This window comes from Pelodiscus sinensis, chromosome 4 (assembly GCF_052426305.1).
Source record: "Pelodiscus sinensis isolate ZL-2025 chromosome 4, ASM5242630v1, whole genome shotgun sequence".
Taxonomy (NCBI): Eukaryota; Metazoa; Chordata; order Testudines; family Trionychidae; genus Pelodiscus; species Pelodiscus sinensis.
Genome location: NC_143055.1, coordinates 107,731,922 through 107,749,883, shown reverse-complemented (window position 1 = coordinate 107,749,883; position 17,962 = coordinate 107,731,922). Strand labels below are relative to the sequence as shown.

General features: G+C 43.1%; 1 long non-coding RNA gene across 3 annotated transcripts in view; it reads left to right on the top strand.

Annotated features, from left to right (window-relative positions):
• The first annotated feature begins 765 nt into the window (after positions 1–765).
• LOC142829561 (uncharacterized) overlaps positions 766–17,962 on the top strand; it is a 66,595-nt gene continuing 49,398 nt past the window's right edge. Inside the window, exon 1 of one of the 3 annotated variants that reach the window (XR_012904067.2) lies at positions 766–989. This is a non-coding gene — a long non-coding RNA (uncharacterized LOC142829561). Of the gene's footprint in view, positions 990–7,894; positions 8,296–16,374; positions 16,451–17,962 lie in introns of those variants that run through there. The other 2 variants (XR_012904066.2, XR_012904069.2) reach the window with 2 other exon arrangements.

Here is a 17,962-nt window from a genome sequence, read left to right as displayed (position 1 = left end):
AGTTAGTTTATAAAGTGCTACCCGACCATTTGTTGTTTTCATCTAATCACAGTTTCTCAAAGTTTAGAATTTTGAATCTAGATTTCCCACTTCTATCTGATTGAAATTTAGGGCTGAGCATCCTAGAGCACAGAATTAAGCCACCTTTGGGCAATTGAGGTTTTGTGCTGTTGTGGGGTAGTGTAGGCTCTCATCTCACAACACACCCCTTTGCTTGCCTCCTATGACATGGATCTAGCCCATATATACTATTAGAGTAGCATATCAGGTCCAGATTAAAAGACAGAATTTATCAGTAACAGGATTAATGGCCATGCTGGCTGGAGAGCTTGTGGCTAAGGGTACGTCTAGACTACCGCGTTTTGTCGACGGAAGTTTTGTCGACAGATACTGTCGACAAAACTTCCGTCGACAATTTGCGTCCAGACACATGGAGTTCTGTCGACAAAGCAAGCCGCTTTGTCCACAGAACTCCGTAGTCTGGACGCAATGTTACAGGCAATAACACCTTCTGTCGACAGAGTTCTGTCGACAGAAAGTGTTATGCCTCGTAAAATGAGGTATACCTGCGTCGACAAAACCGCGGAGTTCTGTCGACGTTATGTCGACAGAACTCCGCGGTAGTGTAGACGCTGGTATTGTTTTGTCGACAAAAGTCCACTTTTGTCGACAAAACTAGGTAGTCTAGACACACCCTAAGACAACCTGATTATAGAATCAGCCCCACCTAAAGATGGCTGCAGTAATAGGAGAGCTTCACTTGAGTGGTATTAAAACCCAGCTGGGCAATATTGGTGTGTGAGTTAGGTAGGTGGCTTAGAGCAGTAAAGAAAGTGCTGTAGATAGGGAAGCTTGGGAGTAGCTCACGATCAAGCAAGAAGAGACTGGAAAACCTGGAGGGGAGTTTAAGCAGGGACAAGTGCAGTGCAAGTAAAGAAGGAGAATTTGTTGCTCAGTACAGAGCCCTGGGCTGGAATCCAGAGTAGGAGGTGAGACTAGATTTCCCTACAAGCCCATTGCAAAGCTTATTGAGCCTAGTAAGGGGGCTGCAGGCTAAGCTTTAGAGATGTTCTGAGAAAAAACCCCAGAGAACATGAAAGGACTCTGTATTAAAGGTGTTTTGGAACTCTTTAGTTTAGATAACTGTGACCCTGAAAGGAGTAGGTGATTCTGCTGAAGGGATGAATTACTGAAAGAGAAACTACCAGGCCTCTGCAGTGACCATTGGCAGGGGAATTAGAGATCAGAGAAGTAAGAGAGTGGCTATGCCTGGCCATGAGGAGGAGCCAGTGAGTTGCCTCTCTTACACTATCCTTGCTACTTTTTTTTTATTAAAAAAAATTGATATATTTAGGGCAACAAAGCTGAGCAGATCAGAGGTTGAAGCACCCAGATTCTTGAGGTAGGCAATAAGTAGTTGATAAAAATAACAGACAGTTGGGGACTGCTGTTGATGTTATGTATGAATAGGATTAAGGAATAAGCTCTAATGCTGTCCTGACCAAAATTCCTGGTGGCCCAATGGAAGTAGAATTGGGCCAATACTGACTGCTTCTGACAGTCCCGCCTTCAGGTGTTGATATTTTTATTTTCATGTTGTTCATCTGAAATGCTCTTAGAATTATCATTTGCAATGTCCATGTGTGTAGGGTGTGTTTAATTATATTTACTTCTATTGTGGTGACCAAGGTATTAGTCCAGATTGGGGCTCTCAGCTTGTCTTCCTAGGAGTGTGTCCAGTACATGGCACAGGGAGGCTCCAAATTGCTTAAAATGGTCTCTCTCTTCCTTGTCTGAAAAGGACACCTCCCACTACCCCAAGTACACTGTGAACAGTGATACATATAATAATAGTATTGTCCCTTGCAGTGGCACTCGAGGGTAAGACTAACCGGAAGACTCAGTTTCTCCATCTCTTAAGCACATACTACTTAATCCATCTAGATTAATTAGATGTCAAGACTGATGCATGTTGGCTTTTTTTTCTTACTGGCACAAGTGTTTTCTTGATAATGGTGTACAATTAGCTAAACTTTGTTTTTCCCACAGTGTAGTTCCTGGCTCTGGGATCTTGGATTTTCATTAAAAATCCTAGAAATGATCACTGGCAATGTGAAAAAGAATATGATAGGTACATAATGTCTACTTTAGAATCATCATGTCTGCTACATGGGTGCAAACAATGAACTTAGGCCAGGTCAACACTGGCAGAGAAAATCGATGCACGATATGCATCTCCAACATGTGAATTGAGTAGCTGGAGTCAACATACCTTGCACCGATTTTGCCCCCCACTCTCCTGGGAAGCTCTATGGCAGGAGGTTGACAGGAGAAATACTCCCGTTAACTTCCCTTACTGGCACCTATGGGGGTGCCCTCCTCATTTGATTTAGCAGGTCTTCAGTAGACCCTGCTAAATTGAACCCCGGAGGATCAATTGCCGGAGCATCAATCCTCAGCAAGTGGAGATGTGTTCTTAGTCTTTGGAGACTTATACAGCTGAATCCTTTGCATCTATTGTCTGCCTTCCTGCGGTCACTGATACTTAACCAAGCAGTGCAGGTGTGAAAACCTATTGTTTTACCCAAGTTGAGGGAGGAGCACAACCACTCCCAGGATAGGATATATTCAATATTTGTGAAGTGTGCAAAAATGTCACTGAAAATGCAATTTTCATTATTTGCAAGCTAAAAATGTGTCCAGTGACTTCATGAAAAGAAATGTCTACTCTCAGTGTTGACAGATACTTAACATTTCAAGGACATGGAGTCCCACACAGTAATTAATAATATTTCTAAAAACAAAATCACTTCTGCCTGGCTGTACCAATATTTTCATTATAAATGAGGAAATTTTGGTCAAATAAATCCATGGAGAGTTGCTCAAAGGCCAAGATTCCTGGGCTTGACTCAAATAGTCATTCCCAGTGGTTCACTCTGGGGACAGGACACTATAGAAGAAGATCAATCCAAAAGCAAGGTTTGGGTTCATCTTGCCTCATAATAATCATCATTCTCATCTAGTGGTTTTAACTTTTTTTCCATAAATTAAACAGTTTCAGGAAGATTAAAAAGCACAGTGAGCTAACATGAAGATATCATAGGTGCAATAAAATGTAAGCTTTTCTTCAAAGTATCCATAAATGCTTTATAAACTGCATCCTGTACCCAAAAGGCTAGACACCACAATGTTTATGGAAAGTGTGAGGCTTGTGTGTATGTTCATGCTGGGAGCACTTCTTTGTTGCAAGTAATCAAGACCTTTACTTTTGTTCTATGCAAAATAGGGTAGCATAGTATCCCACTGCTCAGTTCAGCTCAGTTTACTGAATGTCCAACTCTCCTGCCTGTTTTACTTTCATGAATTGCTTCTATCTAACTGCTGATCGGATCCCAAAAAAGCCTGGCTTATTTTAGGTGTTCTATAACAGTGTTTCTCAACCTTTTTTTAATTTAATTTTATTTTTTAAATAAGGTACCCCTTTTTTAAAAGTATCCCTAGTCTAACCCAATGCCCTCACCCCTCCTGCAGAACTAGGAACCCCTCGACCTCTGCTCCAACCCAGTGCACCAGCCTCTCCCGCAGAGCCAGGCCACCTTAGCACCCCCGCTCTAACCCAATGCCATCCCCCAGAGCCACGCACCTGCAGCTCCCTGCCCCAATCCAATGCCCCTTCCCTCCCCCAGAGCCAGGCAGCCCCAGATTCTTTTATTATTCTGGCTGCCTGGGTCTCACCGGAGCTGCTGCAGCCGTGTGCTTTTCCCTCCAGTCTGGGCAGAATGGCCAGGAACTGTCCAGGTGCGCAGCTCCGAAAGACAGTTGAACATTCGCTTGAAGGCAGGTGCCGCTGCCCCTCCCCAAATCCCGGACACTTTTTGTGTTTTAAAAAAGCCGGCTGGCAATTAACATGGGGAACAGGAGGACATATCTGGGAAAATCCGGACGTATGGTAACCCTACCTTTGAAGTGCCCATGCCCGCTTCAACAGTTTGTCAGTACGGAGCAAATGGCTCTCCAGCGCTGGGCTCGCTGTGGGGGCTGTGCACTCCCAACCCAGTCTGGTTCCCCCTAGCGTGGCACCCAGGTGCAACTGTTCAACCAATTCCCCCCTCACTACGCCACTGGCTAAACCTGTCCCCCAACTTGGAACTGCCCTGGGTTTCACCAGAGCCGCTGCAGCCACCAGGCTGGGGCATGTACACAAAGAGGATGTTAACATCCTGGCATTAAATTTGACAGGCACGTGCTGCCGCCTCCTCCCCAATCCCCTTTGTAGGGCAAAATCCTGGACATTTTTTGCTAAATTTCACTTGTGTTGATGCACCCCCCCAGACTTCTCTCACGTACCCCTAAGGGTACACATATCACTGGCTGAGAAACACTGTTGTAGAAGATTCTTACAGCCATGGCACCATATCTAGACAGCTGCATTCCTCAGGCATACTGGCACTGCCTACTGCAACGGTGAAGCTGTGTAGGAATTAAAGTGAGGAGTCCTGTGGCACCTTATAGACTGACAATTTTATTTGGGTATAAACATTTGTGGGCTGGAGTCCATTTTATCAGATGTATTAAATGCCAACTTTGGTTTGGCTGAGTTGATACAAAGATGGGAGTGTTGCATCACTATGCCGAGTACCAGGCTACATCTACACTACCCCCTTTTGTGGAAGAGAATATGCAAATGAGGCAAAGTGGTGAATATTGCCATGCCTCATTTGCATACTTAATGAGCAGCCATTTTTGCCCATGGGGCTTTTGTGCAAAAGGGAGCCATCTACATGGCTCTTTTTTGCACAACCCCCCTCCTCTTGAGCAAAAGCCTGAAAAAAGTGGCAGAACAGCTGTTGCACAAGGGGGGCGTACTGCAAAAATGGTGGCTCATTAAGTATGCAAATGAGATGCAGCAATGGACACTGCTTTGCCTCATTTGCATATTCTCTTGCACAAGAAGGGACAGTCTAGACATAGCCTCAGTGTAAATGTGGCCCACTCTCAACAGTTGATATGGTGCGAGTATGGGGTGGAGGGGTGTGTTTGGGAGAATTACTTTCTGTAGTGAGCTAGCTATTTCCAGTCTCTGTTCAGATCCTGATTAATAGTGTCAAGTTTGCATATGAATTCTAGCTCTGAAGTTTCATGCTGGAATCTGTTCTTGAAGGTTTTTCCCCCTCAAGTATGGCATCAAAAACCAATACAACACTTCAACCTCTCTGCACACTCAATAAGAGATCTAAAAATGGCCATCCTTTAACAAAAAAAAATCTTCAAAAACAGACTTCAAAGAGAACCTGCAGAGCTGCAATTCATTTGCAAACTTGACACCATTAATCAGGACCTGAATAGGAACTGAGAATGGCTGGCTCACTACAAAAGCAATTTTTCCTCTCTTGATATTCAGACCTTCTCATCAACTGTTAGGAGTGGGCCAGATCCACCCTGACTGAATTGGCCTCATTAGCACTGTCCCTCCACCTGATAAGGTAACTCCCTTCTCATGTGCTAATGTATTTAGTATACCTGCCTCTGTAATTTCCATCCTATGCATCTGACAAAATAGAATTTTGCCCATGAGAGATTGTGCCCAAATAAACCTGCTAGTCTCTAAGGTGCCATAGAACTCCTTTTTTTTGTCCCAAGCCAATTGGTTTCAATGTAAGCACCTGGCAGAAGTGGGCCTTTCAGATAAGAGCAGGGGCTTTGCGGATGAGCTCAGATCATTGATTTGGGGTGGAGGGAGAATATGTGAAAGTGGCTATGAGAAGGGGCAGGTGAGTTGGGATGCATGTGGCAATCAGCTACCAAGGACAAATAGGGGAGGGATAGAGTTTTTTTTATATAAGGCTTTGAGGCGATAACAAGACTCAACTTAATGTGATACAGGATGGTGAGCTAGTGGTGATGTAAATGCTGTACCTATTCTGTGGCTATGCATAAGACTACATTGGAATGGTGTAAACTAACTTAAAATGATTATCAAGGAGCATGTTTTAGGGAGTACTGCATGTATACCCTAATCCCATCTGTGACCCTATGGTCTTTGCTCCAAACTAGCAATGCTAGTTTATTAACTTATTACCTATTCGTTACATGCTTATCAGTCTTGTATAACCATGCTTATCAGTCTTGTATATGCCATTTAACATACTTGTCTGAAATGATAGCCTGTAGTATAAGGTCCTGGAGTGAGTCTTGTATCACAGCATTGTTTCCTCGCTGTAGAGCATAACAAATCGGTAGAGCTTTATAATTGACCAAGAAGGGAGAGTTAGACTTCAGTTGATGATGAGAATACCTGCAAACAAACATGCAAGTTATGAAACCAGGAACAAGCTTATTTATCACAAAAGTACCATCGGGAATGGCATTTACTGTTAGCCATCTTGTAGGCGGTTTGTTTCAGCAAAGAGGCAATGGATTCAGTGGGCTGTGAAGACTGAATTACCCTCTTATCCCTGGGAGTGGCTGCTTCATTTCAATATGAAAATAAATTGCCAGGGAGGTGCTTACAAAATAGGCAACAGCAGTACACCCACTGAGGATAAATAGAATATTTTAGTCTCCATGTCTGTCACAATAGTAAACCATTGTTTTCCTGGACATATTTGTGGGATTATAATCACATGAGTAAATACTCACAGCAGAGTAAGGACTCCACATCTGGCCTTTAAAAAAGTTTGAGTGCTTAGTTTTTAAAAAACCTATTAAGCAGAAACATCACACATGACAGAAATCAGGTATGATAGCATTTTCTTGAAGATCCATGCCAAACTCTAAGAACACTTATTTTGCATTTAAAATTTTTTTTGGAAAAGGAAATATAATTGCACCCCAATAATAACTGAGCCACATGGAATGTATGCAACCAAAAAAAACCCAGTTTTATTAAAGGGGGGCTACATGGCTCTTTGCCCTTTTTATAACATGTGGCGAAAACATAAAGGTTTGTTGGTTTAAATTACTATCCTGAGGGGAGTAGGGAACAGAGGGGATTACATAAGAAAGTCAGGCCTTATTGATGGAAGCCTTCATAGGCAAAGGAGCAGATATACAAAGAGGAAGAAAACTGAACAACTGGGAGGAATTAGCAAGACTGGTTAAAACTTTTCTTGTGCTTGGTGCAAACATCTATTTAACTGTAACACCATATGAACAGTTGGAAGACAGATTTAAGCCCTAGTTTGTTCAGCTCTGGGCTGAGAACCCCAATTTTAAAAAAAGGAATAAAAGGCTTGACATGCCTGATAGTGGGGGCTGATCCCCCCCCCCCCAAAAAAAAACCTCTCACTTTTTTTGATGTGGAAACATGCTGCTTTTGACTATGAAAAAGAAGTGCAATAAGGGCAAAAATTCTCTCTCTCCTCCCCCCCCCCCCAAGCTTTTGGCAGGCAATGAGACAAAAAGCAATATTTAGCTGCAACAGCATCAAAATTCAAAAATTCATCTAATTTCTGCTGTTCTTGTCCTATCGAGGTTTTTTAAATGGAGCTCACCAGTATAGTATCTGCATGCCTTTCAGTACTGCAGTAAATTATGTGACTTGTTCTCTTGCTGGGTTGAGAACTCTGTTTGAGTGAATGGTTTGGGGTTTTATTGGTTGGTTGTTTTTTAATATAAATGCATACCCATTTCATTTGTATGTGTGAAAGAGGGAAGACCAGCAGTGGAACTTTACAGATGGTCTCCTTTACAAAAGCAAAATATCCTGTGAGTTAAATAGGCTTCTTCCCTGAGTAAGGACTGCAGAATTAGGCTCAGGGTGTGAAACTGGTGCTTGTACAAAAGTGCACACCATTAAGTCTGTGCTTCACTTAAGTCCCTATCTAGCCCTCAAAGTAGGGCTTATGATGGCTTTAAGCGGCACTAGCCCTTATGCTGCTCTGTCAACATGGGGGAATGTTCCACCATAATACTGACCCAATCTTTTACAGTAGCCCTTTAATTGAAGGTAAGCCATTATCCTTCCCTGTTTCTGCTGGAGAGCTCAGAAGACCGTACTACTTGCTGTTATTCCCTGCCATGAACTGCTATCAGTGTAACTAAACCTGGAGCTATCACAGACAAGATAAAACCAGTCAGTTTCAAGCACATAGCCAAAAGGTCAAAGAACTTAAATTCAATACTGCCGGGACCAGCTTAGGTTACAGTTCAGGGGAAAGCGAAGAATGATGCAGCAGCCTGGCTCAAAAATAGAAAGAGACTTTGATCCCATTTTGGGGGGAGGGGAAATATGAAGTTTCTGTATTGGACACACGCACCTGCCATTATCACTCTGGAATGCCAAGAGGGGATCAGGTTAGAAACCATTTCTCTCCACATTTCCCAGCTCTTAATTTAAAATCAGTTTCACTAATTAGTTTAAAGAACTGTGGGGCTGCGGGAGAGACTTTGGAATTGGCACAAGCACTATAGAAATACCCAGTTTCTGTGTCTGCTACTGCAGTCCTCACTCAGGCAAATGTCTCAGGGATTTCAGCTAGAGCTTTGTTTAGTACCAACAGCAGAATCAGGTTTTGTACCTTTTTGTGCCTAGATGTAAGAATTCCTTCTCTTCCTGATAGTCAGATTCTAGCTCCCTTCGAAGTACTCCTTTTGTGAAAGTATCACTTTTTTTAATATAGGGGATGCCATAAATAATTTCCTCCTTTGTTCTTCCCTTCACGCTTCTGAGGCAAGCTCCAAAGGGAAACTGTGAAACTTTGAGCTAGACAACCAGCAGCTGCTAAATGTGATTCACTAAGAAGGAAATCTAAAACCCACTGTCTACGTCTACACTGGCATGATTTTCCGGAAATGCTTTTAACGGAAAAGTTTTCTGTTAAAAGCATTTTCGTAAAAATCGCGTCTAGATTGGCAGGACGCTTTTCCACAAAAGCACTTTTTGCGGAAAAGCGTCCGTGCCAATCTAGATGCAGTTTTCCGAAAAAAAGGTCCGGTTGCCATTTCGCGATCGGGGCTTTTTTGTGGAAAACAGTACTGTGCTGTTTACACTGGCCCTCTTGCACAAATGATTTGCGCAAGAGGGCTTTTGCCCGAACGGAAGCAGCACAGTATTTCCACAAGAACACTGACGATCTTACATGAGATAGTCAGTGTTCTTGCGGAAATTCAAGTGGCCAGTGTAGACAGCTGGCAAGTTTTTCCGCAAAATCAGATGATTTTTGTGGAAAAACTTGCCAGTCTTGACACAGCCACTATGTTTTTTGTGTCATCACCCAAACTGTCAGCTGCACCCAGTGCTCTATAGGCAGCAGTAAAGTCATAGTGCTGTGAATTGATCTATACTTGAAACTGAAGTGGAAATAATGTGGGGATATGCATTCAATGAAGGCGAAAGCACAACTGGAATTGCGATTTGCAAGGGATGTGAAGGATAACAAGAACGGTTTCTACAGGCATGTGAGCAAGAAGGTGGTGATCAGAGAGGGTGCGGGGCCCCTACTGGATGAGGGCGGTAACCTAGTAGCAGATGATATGGGGAAAGCTGAAGTACTTAATGCTTTCTTTGCCTCTATCTTCATGGACAAGGTCAGCTCCCAGACTAATGCGCTAAGTAATGCAATATGGGAGAAAGGTGGACAGTCCATGGTGGGGAAAGACCAGGTTAGGAACTATTTAAAAAAGCTAAACGTACATAAATCCATAGGTCCGGACTTAATACATCTGAGGGTACTGAGGGAGCTTGCAAATGTCATTGAGGAGCTTTTGGCCATTATCTTTGAAAAGTCATGGAGATCGGGAGAGATCCCGGATGACTGGAAAAAGGCAAATGTAGTGCCCATCTTTAAGAAAGAGAAGAAGGATGATCCAGGAAACTATAGGCTGATCAGTCTTACCTCAGTCCCTGGAAAAATCAAGGAGGGGATCCTCAAGGAATCCATTTTGATGCACTTAGAAGAGGCGAAGGTGATCAGGAATAGTCAGCATGGATTCATGAAGGGCAAGTCGTGCCTGACCAATCTGATTAGCTTCTATAATGAGGTAACTGGCTCTGTGGATATGGGAAAGTCAGTGGTATATCTTGACTTTAGCAAGGCTTTTGATACCGTCTCCCACAATATTCTTGCCAGCAAGTTAAGGGAATATGGATTGGATAAATGGATGGTAAGATAGATAGAAAGCTGCCTGGAAGGTCGGTCCCAGTGGGTAGTGATCAATGGCTTGATGTCAGGATGGCGGTCGGTTTCTAGCGGAGTGCCCCAAGGTTTGGTTCTGGGACAGATTTTGTTCAACATCTTTATTAATGCCCTGGATGAGGGGATGGATTGCAACCTCAGCAAGTTTGCAGATGACACTAATCTGGGGGGGAAGGTAGATGGGATTACAGTGGATGAGAAGCTGGATATGAGTCAACAGTGTGCCCTTGTAGACAAGAAGGCTAATGGCATATTAGTTTGCATTAAGAGGAACATTGCCAGTAGATCCAGAGATGTGATTAATCCTCTTTATTCGGCTCTGGTGAGGCCACATCTGGAGTATTGTGTCCAGTTCTGGGCCCCCTCACTATAGGAAAGATATGGATGCATTGGAGAGGGTCCAACGGAGGGCGACCAAAATGATTAGGGTGCTGGAGCATATGACCTACGAGGAGAGGCTGAGGGAGTTGGGTCTATTTAGTCTGCAGAAGTCAAGAGTGAGGGGGGATTTGATAGCAGCCTTTAACTTCCTTAAGGGAGGTTCCAAACAGGCTGGAGAAAGGCTGTTCGCAGTAGTGATGGATGGCAGAACAAGGAACAATGGTCTCAAGTTGCGGTGGGAGTGGTCCAGGTTGGATATTAGGAAAACTATTTCACTAGGAGAGTGGTGAAGCACTGGAATGGGTTACTTAGGGAAGTAACAAACTTAACAAAGCGCTGGCTGAGTTGATTTAATTGGAATTGGTCCTGCCTTGGGCAGGGGGCTGGACTTGATGACCTGCTAAGGTCTCTTCCAGCTCTATGATTCTATGATTTAAGTGTCTGTTTATGTTTTCCTGGTAGGTAGGAAATGTCATTCTGTTTGGCAAACCTCTGTGGTATTACACTCATAGTCTGATTTATCCATTGCAAATGAGAGTCCTGCTGTACTGCAGCTATGGTTTTGGTCAATATAACCTATGAATAGACTTAGTCATGAGACTGAGAAGCTAGAACTCTGCTGAGTTCCATTATCCTTCTGGCGCAGGTCAACACCACGCTGTCCTGTCAGCTCTACAAGATGAGTGGGACTGGGGTGCCTGGAGAGCCATGTACGTGCAAAGTGACAATCAGACAAACTTCCCCTGCTTAAAATTCCTCTTTTGGATGACGGAATCCTGCCTGTGGAACACCCCAGCAATAAGGCTGTCTCCTTGTCTTCCACATGCCGTCTACGTGTCCTCCACAGTTGGGTATCTATCTGAACCTGCTCATTGGGACAATCCATCAGCCATGTGAATCTTTTTGCCTATGGATGTCTTCTCCCTAGGCAGATCCAGGATACGTAGAGCCCCTTCGTGAAATTCTAGCCCATTAATTCAGCATACATGTGCCAAAGAAGGGATGCGGATCTGACTCTCAGACTTTTACATCCAGGGCAGGATTTTGCAGCCCTTCAGATGCTTTGCAGTTCCTTTTTGTGAGGGCAAAGTTTTCACCAGGGCTTAGGCCACCGTTACCATGGAGTTGGTTGCACATATCTGGCTAGCTGCCTGTGCAGTGCAGAAATGCCTGGACAACAGTTTAGCCAATGTCTTTGGCTCTGTAAGGACTGAGTCATTTGCCACTAGGAAGATGCACTCCTCCCCTGTTCCACATTGAATTGATTTAAACAAGTTGATTTTTGAGGTTAACCTTGAACTTCTGCTCTGCTGATATGCTGTACAAATTTTGAGTGCCCTGAAAACAGTCTGTCTGACGTGTAAGTGACATTGATATGTGAACACCTGCAGTGCTTCGAGGCATAGTCTAACGACTGGTTCCTTTATTTCTTTTTTTTTTTTTTTTTAGTAAGGCTTGTTATGATTCTGGATGAAGCAACTCTATTTTTTTTTAACTTAGTAGGGGCTGTGTAATCATTTTAGTTACCTGAGCCAAGCTACAATTTTACCTATAATGCTTTGGAGTTTGATCGTCTGTTCCTAACCCCACTCCTGTTTAGTTTGATGTTAAGTGCAAATGCAATAGATTTTTAGCTCTTGTGCCAGGACAGCTCCCTTTCCCCCCAACAACACCATGCAGGCCAATAGAAGATTTTAATGGCTAATTTCTTAAATTTCCACAGTAGCTTCCTAACAAAGCTTCCAACATACTTTTCAACCTTAAACCAATGTACAGATTGTTTTTCAAGTGGCATTGTTTTATTACTTGTGTGAAGTAGCACTTAGGAGCCTCTGACAGGGAACAGGACCACTGGTACCGAGTGTTGTCCAAGCACAGGACAAAGGCAGACCCTGAAGTAGCACTTAGGAGCCTCTGACAGGGACCAGGACCACTGGTACCGAGTGTTGTCCAAGCACAGGACAAAGGCAGACCCTGCCCCCAAAGACCTCACAATCTAAGTAATGGAAAGCCTGCAGCCACCTCATAAAAACTTTATTTTAAGACCAAAAAAGACCATTTTCATCTAGTTTGACCTCCTGTACAACACAGGATGTAGACTTGCATCCAGTAATTCCTGGATTAAGTCAGTAGTGTCTGTCTGAGCTAAGACAGATAGTTGAGAGAGAAGGTGGAAAATGAAAGGGGTGTGGCTGAGGATGAAAGTGGAAAGGTAATAAACAAAGGGCAAAGAGAGGTCTCACTAAATACAACCTTAGGAAAATAAATGTTTTCAGTGTCATTTGCCCGTGAGGACTGAATAGATGGGACTGATACCAATGGGGAGGGAATTCTATATCTCAAGACCTACAAAAGGTATAATTTCCTAATGTTACAGACTAGGGATGTAATAGTGTAGTTGATTAATCGATAAGCAAAAGCTTATCGGTTAATGTTAAAAACTACATGCATTCGCCTCTTCCCTCCTCCCACATCAGTAATTTTTTTAGCAGGCTGGCCAGCAGCCTAGCTCAGTTCTGGTTCACACCAGGTCCGGAACCTGCTCCTGCTGTGGCTCTGCATTTAAAGTATATTAGGAGACGGGCAAACTCTAAACTCGAAATAAGATACACAATTTGCACTACGCAAATGACATATCTTATTTCAAATCTAATTTGAAATTTGGCGCATCTACACAGTGCTGAATTTCAAAATAATGCTCTATTTCGAGCCACCCCTTAACCTTCATGCAATGAGGTTTACCGGATAGTGCACTCGTTATTTCAAAAAATATTTTGAAATAATGGGCAGTTTGTGTAGATGTGGGGTAGCTATTTTGGGATACCTCTGGTATCCCGAAATAGCCATGCAGTGTAGACATATCCGTAGTCCTTTAGCCTGTGTTTAAAAACATTCTTGCCAAGACAAGGATTCCCATGTATGAACCTAACTTCTCTGTCCTATATATGACTTGAGCACCTGCAGGGCCCCTCCAAAAACAGCAACATCTTATTTGCCAATGCAGATGCTTACAATATTTGTGTGAAAATCCCACAGGAAGATACAACATGACCGATCTCCTGCTGGCGTCTAACATTATCCAGTGTGGTCTCCCCTCCAAAAGAAGATCAGAATCGAGACCAAACTCTATTGCTCATCAACTGGACTGGGGTATGAGGATGGACAGTAATTGACAGTCACTATCAAATTGAAATTGGGATAAAAAAATGTGGTGATGGTCAATGCCTAGGAGTATACTAAACAGCACATTAATGTCAGCCAATAATGGCCCTAACGTCTTTGCACTTGCTTTAAATAACCATGATGGGTAAAAGTCAGAGCAACACCAGATGGGTCTCAGTGCAGATGATGAGGTTGATTGTCTGCTCTCTTGCACAGTGTGAGCGAAGCATGTTACACCAAGAGATCAAAACAGTAGTTTTGCAGAAGGGGTAAATGACCTACACAAAATATCAGGAGAATTAGACCCTGCCAGAGAGAAATTGCTATACAAATGCACAGCTAACAGAATCAAAGTTCACTGTTTTTAAAATACCAAAAGTTATCGATGCACAAGGCAATGGCTCACCTGGGCTCAGGGTTAATTTACTATTTGTCAGTAGAATGTGGCTGCAGCCTATTAGAATGTGTCACATGGTTCACTTTATGTAGGCCTGGAATTAACTAGATCATTCAGACACCAGCCCTTTTTTTTTTTTTTTTTTTTTCCCAATGCCAGGACCTTCCAAGTTCATTTGGTAATTCTTTTCCAGATAGTGCAATATTATTCCTCCCTCCCCCCCACCCCGCAAAAAATAAAGGTAGCCCACATTTCTGCGTATAGGGCATGTTACAACACTAACAGATTGATGACAACGGACACGGGCTAAAGAGTCCTGAAATCTCTACTCAGCCCTTCCTCAGATAAATCTCCCATTGTAGTAGGTAGCAGACTCACTTGAATAGGGACAGCAGAGCTTATCCCTAAATAGTTCTGCCTTTACTAATAATAATTCAGTGACAGTGATGCAAATGAATGAAAAAAATTAAGCATTGGTCATAGATAATAGAGTTTAAGTCCTGTTTAAGTCTAGGCTGACCTACCGAATAATACAGGCCACTGCATTTCACCCAGTTACCCTGTATTGAGCTCAATAACTTGTGTTTGGCTAAAGCATATCTTCTAGAAAGGCAGCCAGTCTTGATTTGCAGACATCAGCAGATGCAGAATCCCCCACTTCCCTTGGTAGTAAATAACCCTCTGTTAAAAATGTGACTAATTTCTAATTTGAAAAGTCTAGGTTTGGCTTACCTAGGATTTTACTCCTCATGAAGGCGCTGTAATCAGGTCACCTCTCAAGCTTCTTTTTGACAAGCTTAGCAGATTGGACTCTAGTCTTTTCACTTTCTCCAGCTCTCTAATATTTGTTGTGACTTTGGACCATCTCCAGTTTTCCACCAACATTGTCAAACGACTGAGTTAAATGCCTTACAGAATCATATATGCAGCTACCTTTATTAATCATCCATGTAATTGTAGGTTTATTCGCCAACATCTAGTTTCCATGAAACCATGTTGACTGGGCTTAAATCATGTTCTTATGCTTTAATTTGTCGTCACTTGAATCTCATATTAACTTTTCCATTGTTTTGCCAAGGGCTAAAGTCAGACTAACCAAGTTACTGGGTCATCCATTTGCCGTTTAAATACTGGCACGATATTAGCTATCTTCCAGTCTTCTGTCCTAGGCTTTCATGTGACGCTGCTCCTGGTCCCAACTGTACCCTTCTCGAGTATCATCCCTAGTGTAATTTGCACACAGATGCTCATGTTTCTGTAGTTGTGCTTGCACAGTTTCTTATTCCCATAGGCCCTGGAGATCCAATATCTCCAGTTCATTGCAGCACATCTGGGGCATGTTGCTGGCATGGTCAGCTGAGCAATTACACAGAGTTGTGGAGAACTGCTAGGTATTTTCATCAAGCTGTGCAAACAGGGAAAAGACATTTTAAAAAAGGGGGGCTTTAAAGGTGGGGGGGCACTATAGGTTGCATGACCTTTGTGCAGTGGAATTCACAACTGTGACCAGAGCAGCTGTTCTGGTTGACATAAACAGTGTCTACACTCACATTGCTTTGACCTCAGTATGCTGACCATGGCTCAACTGTGCTCAGGGAAGTTGTTTTAACTGCATTGCTGTAACAAGGCACTTAGGCTGGTGGGAGACAAATTGAAGTGGAAACACATTCACAGCCAGTTAATGTTGACCTAACTTTGAAGTATCAACTGATCCTCAGGTACCACCAAGAGCTAAGATACCTTGATTCAAAACTAGATGCTCAAATAAAAGGCTGAGGGAACGGGGAGGGGGGGGAGGGGGCTGGTTTCCAGATGTCCTGAGCATCCACATCTCTCACTTGGACAAACTCACATGCAGTCAATGGAGATGTGGTTGCTCTGCCTTTCTGGAAATCTGGTAATTTTATTTAGGGATGGAAACAAAATGTGGAGGTGGAGTTTTCAATAGAGCCCAGGTGGCTTAGAAGAACCAGTGTTATTGAAAGTGTAAGGGAGTTGTGCTCCCAAGTCACTGGGGTCTGCCTGAAAGCTGAATGGTCACACTGATCAATACAAGCATTGTAGCTGACAGTCATAAGACCTCAGAGACATCCTGGCATGTAACATTATTCCTGAATGTTCTGGAATAATAGAAAACGTTATGGTCTGTGCCTGCAGACTGCTCATGTCCTCAGGGGATCTCCTATCTGCCTCACGTACACACACATACATACTTGAAAGTGCTGCTGCTGCTATGTTAAGAACCTAAGTCATTCTGTTTGTTTGCCTTGGTTACTATCAGTAGTATTCCTTGCCTCTAAAGAGGTCTGTTATAACCTTGATAGTGAGACTTCACCCTTTCCTGGTTGCTGAGGAACGGGAAGGGGAGCAGCTTGTAAGTCTTCTGAAGCTAGTCAGGTCTTATGTTTCTGGAGACTGTAGAACAGGAAACATGAGGAAAGTTGTAAAGAAGATTTTTACATTTCAGCACAACTTATGGGCTATTCTATGAGGAAGAGATGGGGGACCTGTATTGACTAAGTGTAGTATTCAAATCTCAAATATGCTAATTTGGAAGTGGAGCAGGCATATTGTTTCATGAGATGATCGGATAGATTTCTTGTGTTTATATTTATATGCAGGGGTGATGGACACTGCACTTGAGAGTCAGCATTGCATTTTGTTTAGTTGTTCACACCTGCACAAAGTTATTGTGATATGGTACAAACCAGTGTACAATAAGGCTTAATAAAACATATGCCGGGTATGCTAATCTCTCGGTAGGCATTCCTAAACAAAATTTCTTCAGATATTTGAAAGACCCTCCTTATAATGGGGCCTAATTCAACTCTCATTAATATAGTCTTTTCACTGACTTCAGTGGGAGATGGAACAGGCCCATAATGCCTATTCAACTTTGGGGAATTTGGAGGAAAAGAGTAGCTTAAGTATTAAGTTATATGAGTTAAAATGAAAAAAAAAAAAAAAGGTCTGATCATAACGGATCCATTATTACTCATACTCCTCCCATTTGTTTGTATATGCACTGAATGCTTGTTCTAACCACCTGTTGTCTCTTATGTAGATGGTAAACTCTTTAGGACAGGGACTATCTCTTTGTTGCATGTTTATAGTGTAACTAGCATAATGTAAGGCATTCACTAGCCCATCCTAGGTACTTAGAAACAGGCACTTTTTTCAGTTACGGTTTGTATCCATGACTCCCTATTTCATTCCTGAAGTAAATGTGAATTTTGTCTGGGTAAGGAATATTGACAGAAGCCTATAACTACAGCATGAGCATATGTGCTCATGAACACAACAGTGCAATATGTCTCATTATCAGATGGTTTAGTTTTACTTAGCTCCTGGAGACGGATGATTGATGAGAATCTCAGTATGCTCTCTTTCCCTCTCTGACGCATGGTTGGGCTATATGGTAAAGATGGTAGTTTTTGGTGGGGGACACTTTAAAAATCTATTGAGAGGGTGTGTCTACACCACTTTATTTATTCAGATTTAAGCCAGGGATGGGGAACCTCCGGCCCAGAGGCTGGACGTGGTCTCTGGCTTGCCTGGTTCTGGTCCCCAAGGCTTAAGGTGTGCCCCCCCCCCCGCCCTGCACTGGGGAGCCAGTGCTGGCACTCCAGCACCTCCTCCCTACCCCACCGCAGGGCTGGAGCACACAAAATCTACTAGACTGAGCCCTCCTAGGCTCTGGTGTTCAAAGGGAATGAGGGGAGTGTTTTTTCTCCTTTTCAGTTGGGTACCACATCAGTGAGGTTGTTTGTTTGTTTGTTTTTCACTTGTGTGTGTGTGTGTGTGTCCCAACTGATTTTTCTGTGGGTGAGTGGCTCCTGACTCCCCCCCCCCCCAAAAAAAAAGTTCCCCGCCCACTTTAAGCTAT